Raw genomic sequence first — 19,419 nt, forward strand, 5'->3', positions numbered from 1 at the left:
GTGGAAGCTGATGGGTCTACTGACCAGATGGTAGGGGACCCATGTGTCCTATATTTCCCCTTTTAATTTTCAAATGTTCAGCAAAATCCCCAGTTTTCTGCTGATGATTTATAACAGAGAAAGGGCAGAGACAATAAATGCTCTTCAGCACAACCCAGAGCAATGGGAAAATAATCTGGAATGAGACAACCCACCCCAAAGGGGAAACTTGACAACTCTACCATTCACTCTGCTAATAGGATCCGTCTCAATGAGATGCAAAGGGTCGGTCTAGACCAGGAAAAGGGATGGGAGTTCAGTCAGGGTCCGAGGGAAATGTGCTAGCTAAGCCCAATCATGTTTGCTAGTCTGCACAAACCTAGTCTGCTGCTGAAGCGGACGTGGGATCCCCAGGCCTCTAGGCTCTCTGGAAATCAGTCCCTCTCAATGGTGTTTTGGAATGCAGAGGGACAGGGGAAAAGGGCCGAAGGGGTGAATGAGAAGGGTCATTAACTCCCCTGTGCTCTCCCTCTCTTCTTATTCTATGATCTGCAAACACCAGATAGCCCCAGTACCCAGCTCCCTCTTATTCCCATCTCTACCAGCCCCAGCCATTCAATCCCCCCAGTTCTCTGCCCAACATCATACATCCCGGTCCCTTAACGTTTGATCCCCCAGAACCCAGCACATGGGGGATTTGGGGACGGGAGGGGGGGGGAGGAGTTACAAGTTTCAGGGATGCTCATTCTTTAGGCAACAGCTCCAGGTAAGTGGGGGAGCCCAGCCCAGTGGCTGAAGGAAGATGGGAGATGGGAACAGGTGTCTACGATGAACATGGGGCATGGTCCAAGTGTTCTTCTCCAAATCCCCATGGAAGGGGGAATCACATTGGGAAGGGAAAGGGGGGAATTTCAGCCAGGGAAAGGGAGTGTCTGTAGGAGTTTCTCTCTGTTCCTTCCCCCACCTGTGGCCCATCAGCTCAGCAGTTAGGCCTGCAGCAGGGAGAAGGGGGTGATCAGGGTTTCTCCTCCTCTGCCTCAGGTTGGAAACGGGACCCCAGAGCAATAGTTCTTGGTATTTAATGCCCTATTTGGATGCATGGGGCAGTTCTGCCCACTCAGAGCCGATGTTCGGTCGGGACACTGGACAAAAAAGCAATTTTGCCCTCCGCTCCGGCGCTCACGCCCCCCCCCCTGACGCCGCCCCCTCCTTCCCCCATTGGATCTCTCCATGGAGGGAGGAGGTTAGGAGGAGGGAGGAGGGTCGGGCAACTACCAGGAGCGTGGGAGGGGAAGGGAAAGTTGCCGCGGCTGCCGGGGGCTAGCTGGGCATGGCCCGGGCTGCGTGCAGGCAGCAGCCGGGGCTGGCTCTGGCCCGGGTGGGCAGCGTGGGCCGCCGGAGACACGCGGCGAAGAGGGGCTGCGGGGGCGAGACTTGTCCCAGGCAGGGAGGCCGGCGGACAGGGGCGAGGGGCCAGCCGGGGTCCCCATAAACTTCCCCGCCGCTGCCAGGGAGCCCCGCGCCTCTCTTGCTCGGCTGTGCTCCAGCGGCTCGCCCCGCCAGGAAGGAGCCGCTGGAGCGCAGCTGAGCGGGAGAGGCGCGGGGCTCCCTGCCGGCGGCGGGACGTGCCGCATGTGCCCACGGCGGGCTGGGGGGCGGGAGGCTCTGCGGGGCTGGGAAAAGCCCTGGCTCCTGCCCGTTGCCCAGCCTGGAGCCCCGGGGAGCCCCTCAGGAGACCGGCCGCTGCTGTGGCTCGGCTGTGCCAGCTCTGGCCCCCTGCACGCCCGCGCCGCGCTGCCCCCGGGGTCCCCGGCTCACATGCACTGTCGCTGCCCCGCGGCCAGCCCCAGACTTTGCTTCACAGTGCTTCTTATCGGTGTCCCCCCCATGCCCTCTTTATCCCCAGCCCCTTCTGCATCGGGGCCAGCTTTTGCCCTGGGGTGGGCAGCATGTGCGCCTGCTAATGCCCCCCGCCCCTGCGAAACTGCTTTTTTTTTTTTTTTTGCTCCGCCACCATTTTTTTTTGCTCTGCCCCCCCTCCGCCCCTCCCCGCGTCCCGATATTTCATCCCTGTGATCTGGTCACCCTAGTTCAAAGCAGGACCAATCCCCAACTAAATCACCAATCCCCAACTAAATCAATCAATAAATAATCACCCTGAAAACAAACATTCTCCCCTCTCCTCTGCATCATGCTCTCTGCTCTGTCTTAATTAGTTTGCGTAAAACACCCTGAACTGCCTCAGACAAACTGTGTGTGGAGTTAGTTGCATTTTCTCTGTCTTTGTCACAAATTGTTCCTTTTCCTTCTGTTTGTGGTGTTGGAACCTTTAAAACTGGAATCCATTTTCTGGGGCTTGTCTGGACTGAGCTGTGAAGTGCAGACTCAGAAATAATAAAACAAGATTTCCCATGTTAAACGATAAAATCACTCTTCATTTTAAGGCTCTGTCATGTCCTGGTGCAATCTAGACCGGGAGCAGACATGCCACTCGCGATTTCTGAGTAAGTGCCTGTTTATTTTCCTTTCCTGCCTGCAGTGGACCTGAGTTACCTCAGAAGTCTCAATTTTTTTCTCAACTTTAAAATGTGGAATTTTCTTGGTGTTTGGTTTTAAATACTCTCCTGTGAGAACTGCATCTCAGTCACTGTAGTGTTGTGTTTAAGAGCCTTCTGGAAAGTAACTAGCCAACTCTCATGATTTTGTCATGAGTCTCATGATAATGATTGTTTTCCTTAAAGCCCCAGTTCCGGGAGTCAAGTGGATATGTGATGATTTCAGTCTTCATTCTTAAACAAAAATGAAGTTTCTAGCCCTCGTGGCTGTGGAGAAAGCTTCAAAATGTGACCCCAGTGCACCCTAAAGGCTCAAAAAGCAGAAAGCAAATAAAAAGAACTCCAAAACTATTATTTTTACATAATCTCATGATTTCAAAGCCAATCTCGTGATTTTTGGTGGGCCCAATTCATGATTTTTGAACATTTGGGGTTGGCAATACTGTAAAAGTGACTTGAAAGGGTCAGTTTCACTCCCTTTTAAGGTCAATTTCTAGTGTATTATTTGCAGTGGGGTAACACCCCTAGAGCCCGAGGCAAGTGCAGTATAAACCTATAGGGTCTTGTCCTAGTAGACTGTTTCCAAAAGTTAAATGATCTGTTCCACGCTTGGTGAACTGCAAAAAAGAGATAGAAAGTAATCTAGATTTTTCTACAGTTGTTTCAATTGTTGTAAACAAGAGTTAGTAACAAAGTCAGAATATACATTAACATTTTAAACCTAACCAGTATCCTTTAAGTGAGTTGACACAAGATGTGAGAACATGTTACTATTAGAGCTGAGTGGGTGTAATATTTATTTAATTCTCTTTTTTTATATAGGAATTAGACACAGTGCTCCCGTCAGCTAAATTCTAAATAGCCCCTGGAATCACAGTTAAAGTTGTGTCCATTCCCCACCCACCCCAAACTGAAATGGCACCCCTGTGCTCCTGCCCCCCCAAAAAGGGGGAGGGGGTGGAATTCACCAGGCAGAGATAACTTTATTTTAAACTGTGATTCATAGGAAATGGGCAGGATTCGAATACCTTGGGAGGAATCATTTAATAATCAGAACAGAAACCAGGAACAAAATTGAAATGGCTAAATTTCTCCTGAACTAAAGCATTAAAGTGATGAATTCTCTAAATAACAAATGACACCATCACTTTCAATGGAATCTACAAATCTCACTGTCAAACAGTTTGTCATGTAAGACCAGTTCCTCAAAGGTTTTTAGGTGCCTAACTCCCATTGATTTCAATGGGAATTAGCTGCCTAAATATGTCTGATCATCTGGGCTTTTTTCCTTCTCACTTCTATTCATTTTTTCCCCTTCAATTCCCAGGTTCCCCACTCCAGTCCCCACTGTCTTCTACCCACTATTGCCTCAGAGTTCAAAAATGGTGAGCCAGGCCACCAAAAATCGTGGGATTGGCCTAAAATTCAGGAGAATTTAAAAATATGCATTTTTTAAAAGATCCTGGCTTGGGTCCCCTGCCAAATGTTCCAGAGATAATTTCAGTTTGAAAATATGATAAATAAATCCTGACATTAAAGACATTAATATAATAAATACTAATACATAATACATAAAAGTATAATAAATACCAATACATAATATAATCAATAAAATAAATATATTTGGCCCATCATATTAATATTTATAATTATCAAAGTAATTAATGATCATTAATTCAATACTCTCCCAATATCCCCAGCCCTCCCCTCTCCCTTTTGAAACCAGCTTTCTGAGATTTCCCTTCACCTCTCTCCCACTTCTCCCAGCCCCCTTTCCTCCATAGCCCTTTTTCCTGACAGCTATCTCTAACTTTAGATTTTGGATAACTTAAGAAATTATTATTAATAAGAGTAATAACTTTGGATTTTAATTACAGATTAGTTTCATAGCAAGTTGCCTATCATGGCTATTGGTGTAACTGCATCTCTGAGCTCTGAAAAGCCTCCATTGTATGAAACAATAAAACAAATATTGTTTTAAAAAATGTCTAAAGAATTGTTTTAACAAAAGAAAGAACAATACATACAAACAAATATATGTACAACAGAAATAAACTTTATAAATACAGGGGAATGAATTTGGGAGGGGGAAAGCACATTCATTTGCCTTTTAAAAACACAAACACTGATCTTGTCTGTCACAGATCCAGTGGCGTAGCCAGCTTCTAAGAGGAGGGGGAGCAAACATAAAAAAGGCATCCCCCCTTTGGCTCCTCCTCTGGCCATGCCCCCCTTGGCTCCTCCTCCGGCCGCACCGCCCCTCCCCCCCTTGCTTCTCCGGCCGCGGCTGCCAGCCGCCATGCTGCGCCCCCCCCCCCGCTCCTCTGGCCGCCCCTGCCCCCCCCCATGGCTGCTGGCCGCCAGCCTGCGCCCCCCCTCGCTCCTCTGGCTGCGACTGCTGGCCGCGTTGCGGGCCAGCAGCCTGCGCCCCCCCCTCGCTCCTCCAGCCGCTGCTGCCAGCCGTGCTGCAGGTCGCATGCTGCGCCCCCCGCTCCTCCGGCCATGCCACCCCGGCTCCTCCAGCCGTGCCCGCCGCCCCCCCCATGGCTGCCGGCCACGCTGTGGGCCACCAGCCTGCGCCCCCCTCACTCCTCCGGCCGCGCCCGCCACCAGCCTGCACCCCTGCTCGCTCCTCCGGCTGCTTTTGGAAAGGCGGGGGAAGCGGCTGCTTCCCCTGCACCCTGCTAGCTACGCTACTGCACAGAGCAGTGTATATGTGACCGTGATGTCTGTATTCTCCCCCAGGGTGGAGTGGTAGGGATAGGGCACCAGCCACTGACACTATGCGCAGTGTGTGTTTGGGGACTGTAGCATCATGCTGGAATGCAGTTCTGGATGGGTTGCAGAGGACAATACCGGATTTACAATGGCGCCACTGGTGCCGGGCCCACGGTTGAAAAGGGCCCCGGCCCGCTCTTCTCCACCCCCCGCTCTCTCCTGTTAGGTCAGAGAAGCTTGATGCTGCTGGCAGCAGCCTGGTTCCTACCCCGCCCCTTTCCCCAGCATGCTACGTTCCCTCCCCCCCTCCCTGCCGCAGATCAGCTGGATCAGCTGCTTGCCAGCAGGAAGGGGGGGGGAAAGAGTAGGGAGCACCCCCCTCACATACCCCGAGCCCCCTGCCCTGACTCCTGCACCCCCCCACACACAGCCCCCTGCACCTCCCACACACATCCAGCCCCCTGTCCTGACCCCTGCACTCCACTCACACCTCCCCAGCCCTGACCCCTGCACCCCCCACACCTCCCCAGCCCCCAGCCCTGTCTTCTGCATCCTGCATTCCTCCTCCTGCCCCCCCAGTCCCTGCCCTGAAACCTGCACCCCCCTCACACATCCCCAGCCCCCTGTTCTGACTCCTGCACCCCACCACATCCCCACTCCCATCCTGAGAACCAAACAGGAGCTGCCCCACGTAAGCGCTCCACACCCCAACCTCCTGCCCCAACCCTGAGCCCCCTCCCTCTTCCTCCCCCGAGCTCCAAACATTTTTTTACAATATTTGGAAAGATCATTAAGTGGTCCATCGAGACCCTCCGTGATTTTCAAGTGGTCTGTGGAAAAATAAATTAGACAACAAGAACAATCAAGGTACCTCACTTTATTTTCATTTACTTGCTATTACTTATAGGAGGAGGATGAAGAAAAAAAGAATAAAAAACGGGGGCAGGAGGAGATAAGAGAGAATGTTCTTTTTCTTGGCTGGGTCCCAAGGAGGAGCCCCAAAAATGAAGCTGAGCACAGGGCTGGGGGGCCCCACTAACTAAATCCACCACTGGCTGTCACGTCACCTGGGCTGGGGACACTGTCAGGGCCAGTGTAACCACTAGGTGAACTAGGCAACCAACTAGGGTGCCAAGATTTGGAGGTACCCAAACATTTTTTTTTTACACTACAGTGGAGTCACATCTTATGCGGGGGTTAGGTTCTAAAGTCACTGCGTAAGAGGAAAATCGCATATAGTGAAAATTACCATAAGATACAGTATACACAGTATACACTAGAACAGGGGTCCTCAACATACGGCATGCATGCCGCTGAGCCTGCTGCCGACCTGGGGTTCTGTTCACTCAGCCGGCAGCGGGCTGAGCAGGGCCAGCAGTGGGCCGGCTCCTGTCAGCTGGGGTCCTGGCCGCCGGCCCTGTTCAGCCCACTGACGATCTGAGGTTCTGGCTGCCGGCCCCTTGCCAGCCAGGATCAGCCCCGCTCACCCTCCTGACGGCCTGGGTGAATGGCAGGAGGCTGAGCAGAGTTGCCGGCTGGGACCCCGGCTGGCAGCTGAGTGAACGGAACCCCAGGCCTGCAGCAGGCTCAGCGGTGGCTGGGACCCGCAGCCTGCCATTAAAAAAAAAAATTAGCTCGCGTGCCACCTTTGGCACGCGTGCCGTAGGTTGAGGACCCCTGATCTAGTAGTGTATACTGTGTATACTTAGTTTATGGTAATTTTCACTATACGCGATTTTCCTCTTACGTGCTGACCTTAGAACCTCACTCCCACGTAAGATGTGACTCCACTGTATTCATTTTTGAAAATTTATAATAAGCGATGCTTGGGGGGGATGGGGGGGGGACGACAAGGTGGAAGTTTCGCCTACGGTGCAAAATATCCTTGCACCGGCCCTGGATACTGTGTCAGCTGATCCCCACAGTCTCCAACCTACCTGGGCAGTACAGCAGACATGGCCATGCCCACTAGCTCCTCTCCACTGCCTAGCCCCCCCCACCACTTCCCCCCCCCTCAAGGCTTAGCCCTCTTACTTTTAAAAATGATTGCTTGTCCCTCTCTCCCCCTCAGGCTTTTCTGGCAGCCCTGTTGCCAGGTATCCCGTTTTAGACTGGAAACTCCAGTAGAAAATGGGACCTGAGTGTCCGGTTAGCAGTGCTGACTGGAAACTAAATGTCCGGTTATAGGAGTAAACACATTAGCCTCCGCTCCTCCCACTCCCAACACCCACCCCAGAGGGCTGGAGGAGAACCTGTCTTGCTGCTGTGGGAGGAGGGGCAGCTCAGTGCAGAGAGAGACAAAGAGAATGGGCTAGAACCAGGTAGGTACCCGCTCTATGTGGGCAGGGGCGGAGAGGATCCTGTTTACCCCCCCACCGGCCTACTGCACTTGCAGTTTGTCCCTGACCCTGCCTTGCTCCAGAGACCAACCCTAGCTCCTGCCCCACTGTACTTTTACCCCCGGCCCTTTTTACAATCATTCCCCAGGAGGGCCCACAAATACGTTTGGCGCCGGGCCCACAAAAAGTTAATCCGGCCCTGGCAGAGGGAGGCGAGCTCAAATGTGTTGCACCTGAAGTCAGCCAGGCTCCTCAGCATGTCTGTTTGCTCCTTCAGAAGCGCTGTCATCTGCTGCGTATCATGCTCATTCTGCTGAGCTTTTCTCCTGTCCTCAATGTCCCTGTCCATTTTGTGCGAGACCATGATCTCCATGCCTCCTGCTTAGTGTTCGCTGCTCCAGAGGCTTGCATGATCTCTGAAAACATGTCATCCCGCATTCTCTTCCTTCACCTCCTTATCTGGTTCAGCTTCTCCACTGGTGTGGAGGGAGAAGTGAAGGTTGCATTTGCAGCTGCAAAAGCTACAATGTACAGAGGCACTATTGTGAATGCATAGTTAAGCTATAGGACAAGCTTGCTATATTGAAATCACTCCCTTAATCCATGGAAGTTTAAAGAAGTATATTCTCACTTTGGCCAGGTATTCATGGATAGCGTTGGCTATCCCAGCCATGGTGAGTAGGGCCCAGGCGGGGGTGGGGGTAGGGAGTAGGGGATGGGCTGGCACAAGACAGGGGGTCACCGTAGTGTTTGCGGTTTGGGCAACTGAACTGAATACAGGCATTGTTTCCCACAGGCAGTGGTGACTTTAGCTGATTTCTCACTCCTGAGGGTAACAGAGGTGGAAAGGGAATAGCTGCTGCACAATCCTGGTCCATATGGTCCTAGCCTGTGTGCTGCAATAATGCCTTCTGAATTAATAGATGAATGCCATAGGAAATTGTCCTACTATGGCAGGAGAAATAAGGTAGCCCTTCCCAGAAACCTTTGGCAATGGACTACAGATTACCTCCAGGAAAGTTTCCTTGAGATCTCTATGGAGGATTCACGGGACATCCCAGTGTGCATAAACAAACTGTTTTGCAGAGTCCCCTTTGCCTAGCTGTGCCGGGCAATGAGAAGCAGACAGCCACTCTACCTCCACTAGTTATTTCACTACCTCTTGTAACACAACTAAAGAATAGTAAATGAGAAGATGTGTTCCTACAATATCAATGCAAACTGCATACTTACCAGAGGTTCCTTCCCTGGCATCACGGTTGCCCATGCTGGACTGCTCCAGGGTTACAAACAGCTCCTGGCTCAGCATGACAATGGGTCCCTTGCTCGCCTGTGCCCCATTCTTCTCCTCTTTTTCATCCAATACCTCATCCTCAGGGTTGCCCTGCAGTGGCCTCTGACTCCAACTCCAGGGGCCCCTTGGTGGTGGAAGTCGGGTCATTGCAGAGGATAGTATGCAGCTCCTTGTAAAAATGGCGGATCTGTGGTACTGCACTAGAGCAGCTGCTTGCCTCCCTTGCCTTCTGGTATGTCTGCCGCAGCTCCTTGGCTGTGTATCTCTCTTGTAGCCCTTCTCCCCCATGCCCCGAGTGATCTGCTTATCAATGTCCATATTTCTATGGCTGGATAGGATCTGTGGCTGCACAGCCTCTTTCCTCCACAGACCCAGGAGATCCACCATTTCCTGTATGCAGTCCAGGCAGGGACACATTTGGACAGTGTAGCCAGCATGCTCAGCTGGGCAGTTGCTACATGAGGTCTCCATGCCAAGCAAACAGGAAATGGAATTTAAAAAATTCCTGGTTCTTTAACAGGGGAGGGGCTTGTTCCGGTGCACCTGGCCGCTGGACAGCACAGTTCAAAATGGTGACCAGAGCGGTCACAGTGGAGCATTGTGGGACACCTCCTGAAGGCCACTAAAGTCGACATAAGCAATGCAATGTCTACAGTGTTGACCTAACTATGTCAACTTAAGAGCTACGTCTGTCACGGAGGTAGAGTTAATAAGTCAACATAGAAGGTGAGTTACATCAGAGAGAGAAACTCTGGAGTGTAAATGCTGACATTATTAGGTCAACATAAGCTTGTGACACTTAGCTGTGTTGGTGAGTGTCTGTTGCTGGGACAGTTTGTCAGTTTGACCGTGTGCTTGATTGCTTGCTTGTTTGTTTGAAAAGTGTGAATTGGGAGTGCTTTGTTCCAGATGGGCCTTGAGTGGGTCTGACTGGTATATAAGGGCAGTCAGCAGCGAACCAGCTGAGCGGCGAAGAGCAGAGGCTAACAGAGGGAGTTCGCCTGGGGAGAACTCACTGAGGCTTTCATCTGCAGGTTTCTCTGAGTAGTTCCTGCAACAGCTGAGGAAGCTCTTAAGAGGAAGGTGATATGGAAGGTGAGCGATCAGCTGTTGTAACCTGCACAGGTTGTGCCATGTTTGTCTTTCTTCCACAGGACAGAAGCGACTTTGTCTGTACAAAGGGCAAGCTGGTCTCCATATTAGAAGAGAAGGTTCGAGGTCTGGAGAAACGAGTATCGACTCTGTGTTGCATAAGGGAAAATGAAGATTTCCTGGACAGACGTCAGGAGATGCTTCTACAGCCACAATGTTCTGAAGATTCAGAGCAGGCGCAGCAGGGACAGAAGGATGGTGAAGAAGTTTGGCAGCATGTGACCTCCAGAAGGAGAAAGAGGAGCGTACATGTACCAGCAATGGAGATACAGGTGAGCAATCGTTTCCATGTTCTCTCTACAGGTATTAATGCGGAGAGTGGACTAGATGACCCATCTGAGGGAAGGGAGCAGAAGGAGACTCCACCGATTGGAAGGCAAAAGATGCACTGTCCTAGGGATGGGGGTTCCACGACCACCACTCCCAAGAGGAGGAGGAGGGTGGTGGTGGTCGGGGACTCCTTCCTCAGGGGGACTGAGTCATCTATCTGCTGCCCCGACCGGGAAAACTGAGAGGTCTGCTGCTTGCCAGGAGCTAGGATACACGATGTGACGGAGAGACTGCCGAGACTCATCAAGCCCTCGGATCGCTACCCCTTCCTGCTTCTCCATGTGGGCACCAATGAAACTGCCAAGAATGACCTTGAGCGGATCACTGCAGACTACGTGGCTCTGGGAAGAAGGATAAAGGAGTTTGAGGCGCAAGTGGTGTTCTTGTCCATCCTCCCTGTGCAAGGAAAAGGCCTGCGTAGAGACCGTCGAATCGTGGAAGTCAACGAATGGCTACGCAGGTGGTGTCGGAGAGAAGGCTTTGGATTCTTCAACCATGGGATGGTGTTCCAAGAAGGAGGAGTGCTAGGCAGAGACGGGCTCCACCTAATGAAGAGAGGGAAGAGCATCTTCGCAAGCAGGCTGGCTAAACTAGTGAGGAGGGCTTTAAACTAGGTTCACTGGGGGAAGGAGACCAAAGCCCTGAGGTAAGTGGGGAAATGGGATCCTGGGAGGAAGCACAAGCAGGAGAGCGCAAAAGGGGAGGACTCCTGTCTCATACTGAGAAAGAATCATAGAATCATAGAATATCAGAGTTGGAAGGGACCTCAAGAGGTCATCTAGTCCAACCCCCTGCTCAAAGCAGGACCAATTCCCAACTAAATCATCCCAGCCAGGGCTTTGTCAAGCCGGGCCTTAAAAACCTCCAAGGAAGGAGACTCCACCACCTCCCTAGGTAACGCATTCCAGTGTTTCACCACCCTCCTAGTGAAATAGTTTTTCCTGATATCCAACCTGGACCTCCCCCACTGCAACTTGAGACCATTGCTCCTTGTTCTGTCATCTGCCACCACTGAGAACAGCCGAGCTCCATCCTCTTTGGAACCCCCCTTCAGGTAGTTGAAGGCTGCTATCAAATCCCCCCTCATTCTTCTCTTCTGGAGACTAAACAATCCCAGTTCTCTCAGCCTCTCCTCATAAGTCATGTGCTCCAGACCCCTAATCATTTTTGTTGCCCTCCGCTGGACTCTTTCCAATTTTTCCACATCCTTCTTGTAGTGTGGGGACCAAAACTGGACACAGTATTCCAGATGAGACCTCACCAATGTCGAATAAAGGGGAACGATCACGTTCCTCGATCTGCTGGCAATGCCCCTACTTATACAGCCCAAAATGCCGTTAGCCTTCTTGGCAACAAGAGCACACTGTTGACTCATATCCAGCTTCTCATCCACTGTGACCCCTAGGTCCTTTTCAGCAGAACTGCTACCTAGCCATTCGGTCCCTAGTCTGTAGCAGTGCATGGGATTCTTCCGTCCTAAGTGCAGGACTCTGCACTTGTCCTTGTTGAACCTCATCAGGTTTTTTTCTGCCCAATCCTCTAATTTGTCTAGGTCCCTCTGTATCCGATCCCTACCCTCTAGTGTATCTACCACGCCTCCTAGTTTAGTGTCATCTGCAAACTTGCTGAGAGTGCAGTCCACACCATCCTCCAGATCATTAATAAAGATATTAAACAAAACCGGCCCCAGGACCGACCCTTGGGGCACTCCACTTGAAACCAGCTGCCAACTAGACATGGAGCCATTGATCACTACCCGTTGAGCCCGACGATCTAGCCAGCTTTCTATCCACCTTACAGTCCATTCATCCAGCCCATACTTCTTTAACTTGGTGGCAAGAATACTGTGGGAAACAGTATCAAAAGCTTTGCTAAAGTCAAGAAATAAGACATCCACTGCTTTCCCCTCATCCACAGAGCCAGTTATCTCATCATAGAAGGCAATTAGGTTAGTCAGGCACGACTTCCCCTTCGTGAATCCATGCTGACTGTTCCTGATCACTTTCATGTCCTCTAAATGTTTCATAATTGATTCTTTGAGGACCTGCTCCATGATTTTTCCAGGGACTGAGGTGAGGCTGACTGGCCTGTAGTTCCCCGGATCCTCCTTCTTCCCTTTTTTAAAGATGGGCACTACATTAGCCTTTTTCCAGTCATCTGGGACCTCCCCCGATCGCCATGAGTTTTCAAAAATAATGGCTAATGGCTCTGCAATCTCACCCGCCAACTCCTTTAGCACCCTCGATCGATGAGTTATCTTAAGTGCCTATACACAAATGCAAGAAGCCTGGGAAACAAGCAGGGAGAACTGGAAGTCCTGGCACAGTCAGGGAACTACGATGCGATTGGAATAACAGAGACTTGATGGGATAACTCACATGACTGGAGTACTGTCATGGATGGATATAAACTGTTCAGGAAGGACAGGCAGGGCAGAAAAGGTGGGGGAGTTGCGTTGTATGTAAGAGAGGAGCTCCGGTATGAAACTGCAGAAAAACCTGAGAGTCTCTGGATAAAGTTGAGAAGTGTGAGCAACAAGGGTGATGTCGTGGTCGGAGTCTGCTATAGACCACCAGACCAGGGGGATGAGGTGGACGAGGCTTTCTTCTGGCAACTAGCAGAAGTTGCTAGATCGCAGGCCCTGGTTCTCATGGGAGACTTTAATCACCCTGATATCTGCTGGGAGAGCAATACAGCGGTGCACAGACAATCCAGGAAGTTTTTGGAAAGTGTAGGGGACAATTTCCTGGTGCAAGTGCTGGAGGAACCAACTAGGGGCAGAGCTTTTCTTGACCTGCTGCTCACAAACAGGGAAGAATTAGTAGGGGAAGCAAAAGTGGATGGGAACCTGGGAGGCAGTGACCATGAGATGGTCGAGTTCAGGATCCTGACACAAGGAAGAAAGGAGAACAGCAGAATACGGACCCTGAACTTCAGAAAAGCAGACTTTGACTCCCTCAGGGAACAGATGGGCAGGATCCCCTGGGAGAATAACATGAAGGGCAAAGGGGTCCAGGAGAGCTGGCTGTATTTTAAAGAATCCTTATTGCGGTTGCAGGAACAAACCATCCCGATGTGTAGAAAGAATAGTAAATATGGCAGGCGACCAGCTTGGCTAAACAGTGAAATCCTTGCTGATCTTAAATGCAAAAAACAAGCTTACAAGAAGTGGAAGATTGGACAAATGACCAGGGAGGAGTATAAAAATATTGCTCAGGCATGCAGGAGTGAAATCAGGAAGGCCAAATCACACTTGGAGTTGCAACTAGCAAGAGATGTTAAGAGTAACAAGAAGGGTTTCTTCAGGTATGTTAGCAACAAAAAGAAAGTCAAGGAAAGTGTGGGCCCCTTACTGAATGAGGGAGGCGACCTAGTAACTGAGGATGTGGAAAAAGCTAATGTACTCAATGATTTTTTTGCCTCTGTCTTCACGAACAAGGTCAGCTCCCAGACTGCTGCACTGGGCAGCACAGTATGGGGAGAAGGTGACCAGCACTCTGTGGAGAAAGAAGTGGTTCGGGACTATTTAGAAAAACTGGACGTGCACAAGTCCATGGGGCCAGATGCGCTGCATCCGAGGGTGCTAAAGGAGTTGGCGGATGAGATTGCAGAGCCATTAGCCATTATTTTTGAAAACTCATGGTGATCGGGGGAGGTCCCAGATGACTGGAAAAAGGCTAATGTAGTGCCCATCTTTAAAAAAGGGAAGAAGGAGGATCCGGGGAACTACAGGCCAGTCAGCCTCACCTCAGTCCCTGGAAAAATCATGGAGCAGGTCCTCAAGGAATCAATTATGAAACACTTAGAGGAGAGGAAAGTGATCAGGAACAGTCAGCATGGATTCACCAAGGGGAAGTCGTGCCTGACTAACCTAATTGCCTTCTATGATGAGATAACTAGCTCTGTGGATGAGGGGAAAGCAGTGGATGTGTTATTCCTTGACTTTAGCAAAGCTTTTGATACGGTCTCCCACAGTATTCTTGCCGCCAAGTTAAAGAATTATAGGCTGGATGAATGGACTGTAAGGTGGATAGAAAGCTGGCTAGATCGTCGGGCTCAACGGGTAGTGATCAATGGCTCCATGTCTAGTTGGCAGCCGGTTTCAAGCGGAGTGCCACAAGGGTCAGTCCTGGGGCCGGTTTTGTTTAATATCTTTATTAATGATCTGGAGGATGGTGTGGACTGCACTCTCAGCAAGTTTGCAAATGACACTAAACTGGGAGGCGTGGTAGATACAGTAGAGGGTAAGGATCGGATACAGAGGGACCTAGACAAATTAGAGGATTGGGCCAAAAAAAAACCTGATGAGGTTCAACAAGGACAAGTGCAGAGTCCTGCACTTAGGACGGAAGAATCCCATGCACTGCTACAGACTAGGGTCCGAATGGCTAGGTAGCAGTTCTTCAAAAAAGGACCTAGGGGTCACAGTGGATGAGAAGCTGAATATGAGTCAACAGTATGCTCTTGTTGCCAAGAAGGCTAATGGCATTTTGTGCTGTATAAGTAGGGGCATTGCCAGCAGATCGAGGAACGTGATCATTCACCTCTATTCGGCATTGGTGAGGCCTCATCTGGAGTAGTGTGTCCAGTTTTGGGCCCCACACTACAAGAAGGGTGTGGAAAAATTGGAAAGAGTCCAGCGGAGGGCAACAAAAATGATTAGGGGGCTGGAGCACATGACTTATGAGGCGAGGCTAAGGGAACTGGGATTGTTTAGTCTGCAGAAGAGAAGAATGAGGAGGGATTTGATAGCTGCTTTCAACTACCTGAAAGGGGGTTCCAAAGAGGATGGATCTAGACTGTTCTCAGTGGTACCTGATGATAGAAAAAGGACTAATGGTCTCAAGTTGCAGTGGGGGAGGTTTAGGTTGGATATTAGGAAAAACTTTTTCACTAGGAGGGTGGTGTAGCACTGGAATGGGTTACCTAGGGAGGTGGTGGAATCTCCTTCCTTAGAGGTTTTTAAGGTCGGGCTTGACAAAGCCCTTGCTGGGAAGATTTAGTTAGGAATTGGTCCTGCTTTGAGCAGGGGGTTGGACTAGATGACCTCCTGAGGTCCCTTCCAACCCTGATATTCTATGATTCTGTGTGATTCATGAGTGGTTTTGGGAGCATTCATGCAATCTGGGTGTGGGGCTCCTTGTGTGGTTGTGCTGAGTGATTAGTGTCTGCAGAGGTTTGCTGCTTTTCTCTAGCAAAGCATTGTGCGAGACAGCCCAGGATGGAGAGAGAAGAGGGCACAGCAGTCCCACGGTCCCAGGGTGCACCCCAGGGATCCTGTCAGAAAGCTGCCTTATGATGACCTAACTCTGTAGTGTGGAACAGGCCTTAGTGTGCTTTACTTTCCCCTATCTCCCCACCCCCCCATCCAGTTTCAATGACAGAGTCTGACCCATGATCTCAAGAGTCCTCCCAGATCATAGAGAACAGTGATAAAGGGGCTGCACAATCCCCGGGACAATGAGATTGGCTTCTCCATCTCAATCACTCCCAGCTGTCTATGGTTTGACAGTCCAGACCCCATGGAACTTCCAAGGTCAAAAAAATTGCACAGAAGAAAGTCTGCATAGAGACAGGTGTCTACATAGAGACTAGACAGACTGATTTCAGGGTCCCCAGTGGGGTGTTCCGCCCATGTCTCAGTGACACACTCTGAGCTGGGATCTTGCCCCCACCCAGAGACAGGGGTGGATTCTCTCTCCAGTGAAAGAGGCTGGCGGGAAAGTGAAGATCGGGGTCTCATTATCAGCATCAAAAAATGTCACCTGCCCCCTTTCATAGTCCAGACAAACCTGGATCTTGCTGGGGACCTGGCTCAGGGTCAGGGGAGGTGAGAGCTTATTACCGATCCACCTACCACATCACAGCCCAGATCCCCCCCTCAGGGTTATTTCTGATCCCTCCCGTCCTCCTCACAGACTCTCTGGCCACCCCCACAGCCCCGCACATCCCATCCTCCAGCTCCACCTCCCAGCAATATCTCCCCGAGGTGAACCCCTCACAGCCCAGCACACCGTGCTCAGTGTCAAATCTGTCATGATTGTCAGGTAGATCCTGCTGTGTGAATCCCCAACTCACACTTTTCCAATCCTCAGACAGGATGAGTCGGGGATGAGCCGTGTCTCGAGCCAGAGTCACATTCACTGAGGAGAGAGAGAATCAGAGCATTAGAGGCAGAGCTCAGTCCTGGGGGAGGCTGGGGCCATTTCTCACACTCTCCAGCAATAGCCCTGTTCTGGCTGGGACAGTCCTGGACACTGGGATCCTGAGACTGAGCAGAGATCTCACTGCAGTTTCTCATTCTCTTTAATGGGAGCTGCTCATCAGTTTCTCATTTTTTACAGGGGCTACAGCTCCCTGCTCCCCCTGCTGGGGCTGCTCCATTCCCAGCAGCTGACACAGACAGGAAGGTCTCAGAAGCTTTTAGCGAGGAGAGAGCAAGGGAGGCAGGTACCAGCTCTAAACCCCAGAGGGAAGCTCCCTCTGCTAAATGCAGCCTCCATTCCCAGCCAGCGAGCAGAGGAAGGTGCAGCATTGGGGAAGAGCCACTGAAGACCACTGATTAGGAGGTTGCACTGGGTGGGGGACAAGCCACTTTTCTCCAGTTAAGAGCACAGAGTGTCTGGAGGGGGCAAGGACAACAGAGATGAGATTTCAGGCTCTCACATTTATAATGGCGTTCCCACTTTTAACTCACATAACTGTCTTTTAATTAGCCAGAGAAACAGACTGAGAAGGACAGAGACACACTCAGGTCTGTAGTATAAACTAATTTCCCATTTCCTCTTTCATTCTGGCATCTCACAGCACTGGAAACCACAGCCACTAAGCCTCACAACCATTGTGACACTGTATGGAATATGTGGGACACTTTCTGATATTGTTGACACCAATATTGTAACATTGCACAGAATCTGACCAGTTATGCTGTGTAAGGTATCTGCGAAAATTTTATAATTTGCCAAGTATGATGATCTTGTTTATATGTTTGTATCACATTTGTATTATGAGTTATAGATCTGTAGGGTATATCTGTATTTCCAAACTTGTGCTGTGTTTCTGGGTGACACCCTCAGACAGATTGGCATCAGCACTGCCTGGCCTGTTCGATGGCTCATCAAGGTTCATCAGTTATAAAATAAATCTATTGAAAGACCAGGGACTATACCTAATGAGTCAGCAAGACATGTAGGAGCATGTCTATGGACAGAACTCTAAGGGTTTTCCATGCCGTGTGCTGTGGAGCTTGTGTTTGGGACACAGGAAGTACAAGCCACATGGCAAAAAGAATCATCTCCATTTTGTCTTCAATCCTGCTTCTTACTTCTGGAGTGACTTTTCTACAAACTGAAGCTCTGAACAAAGGACTGAATGACCCATCCATGCTTTGGTTGTGTTCTAGAAAGACTTTCAAGCCAGCAAACTCACCAGTACTGCTGAGAACCTGATATATGGACTTTGAAGTCTCTATATGTATTTGCTTGCTTTACCATTAAACAACTCTCTTCTATAACAAATCTTTAGTTTTGGACACTAAAGGATTTGCTGGCAGCGTGGTATTTTGTGTAAGACCAAACCTATACTGATCTGGCAATGTGGCTGATCCTTTGGGGTCAGAAGAGCATTTTGTATAGTGAGCAGAGTTTTTTAAATAACTTCTCACTCTACTGGACCTAGGTGCTGAGTGGGTAGGGATACAAGACTGGCGAGCTGGGAAATTGGATGTTGTCTCCTGTTTGTCCTTGAGTGGCTTAGGTAAAGCACTGAGGTAACTCAGTTAGGTGTGTGGCATCACCTGCTGTCATTGGGTGATAACAGGGCCTGGAGGGGCTGGCTGTGTATCACCAGTAGAGCAGAGTGAGAAAGGCCAACTCAGCTGAATTGTTAGGAGACACAGCAGTTCCAACGACTGCCAGACTGCACCCTGGAGAGTGACAACCTGTCATAAATGGGACCAGACGCAACTGAATAGTGTAGCTCTCCTAAATGTGCATCGAGACAATGTCAGGGAACTAGATGTAAATAGGATTATTGACAGTTTCATCCAGAAAACTACAGTGAGACATACTGTCTTTAAACTGGGACGTTAGTGAACACATCTTCTAGGTGATTGCAATGATTTTAATATACTGTAATTCATGATAATGTAATTATGTAGTTCATAACAATTTAATCATTATTAAAATAGTAAAGATACCAATGACAGGCACATTCAATAACTAGAATATGAAAGAAGTGTATAAATATGCTGAAAATAGCCTCCCCCAAAACTGGCAGAGCCCCGCCCCCAACACACATACCTCTTCAAAAGCACCCACCAGCAAAAACAAAAGTCAATGTCTATGGTCTACACCAGTGGTTCTCAAAACCGGTCCTCCGCTTGTTCAGGGAAAGCCCCCTGGTGGGCCGGGCCGAATGGGGCCGGGGGGGTTGCTGCACTCCTCCCGGCACTCCGGCAGGGGATTGGGGCCGGAGGTTTCGCCGTGCTCCTCCTAGCGCTCCGGTCGGGGGATCGGGGCCGTGGGTTTTGCCGCGCTCCTCCCGGCGCTCTGGCCGGGGGAACGTGACCGGAGGTTTCGCCACGCTTCTTCCAGCACTCCGGCCGGGGGAGTGGGGCCGGGGGTTTCACCGCGCTCCATCTGCTGCTCTACCCCGGGGAGCGGGGCCGTGGATTTCGCCACGCTCCTTCCGGTGCTCCGGTCGGAGGATTGGGGCCGGGGGTTTTGCTGCGCTCCGCCCGCAGCACCGTTCCGGGGAGCAGGGCCGGGGGTTTCGCCGCGCTCCTCCCCGTGCTCCATCCCGGGGAGCGGGGTCGGGGGTTTCACTGCACTCTTCCCGGTGCTCTCTCCGGGAGATTGGGGCTGGGGGTTTCACCGCGCTCCTTCTGGCGCTCCGTCCCGGGGAGCGGAGCCAGGGGTTTCGCCGCGCTCCTCCCGGCGCTCCGGCCGGGATAACGGGGCCGGGAGTTTCCCGCGATCCTCCTGATGGAGTGGGGCCAGGGGCTTGCCATGCTCCGCCTGGCGCTCCTCAGTGATGAGCAGTCATTTTTAGC

Source organism: Malaclemys terrapin, chromosome 13 (assembly GCF_027887155.1).
Source record: "Malaclemys terrapin pileata isolate rMalTer1 chromosome 13, rMalTer1.hap1, whole genome shotgun sequence".
Lineage (NCBI taxonomy): Eukaryota > Metazoa > Chordata > Testudines > Emydidae > Malaclemys > Malaclemys terrapin.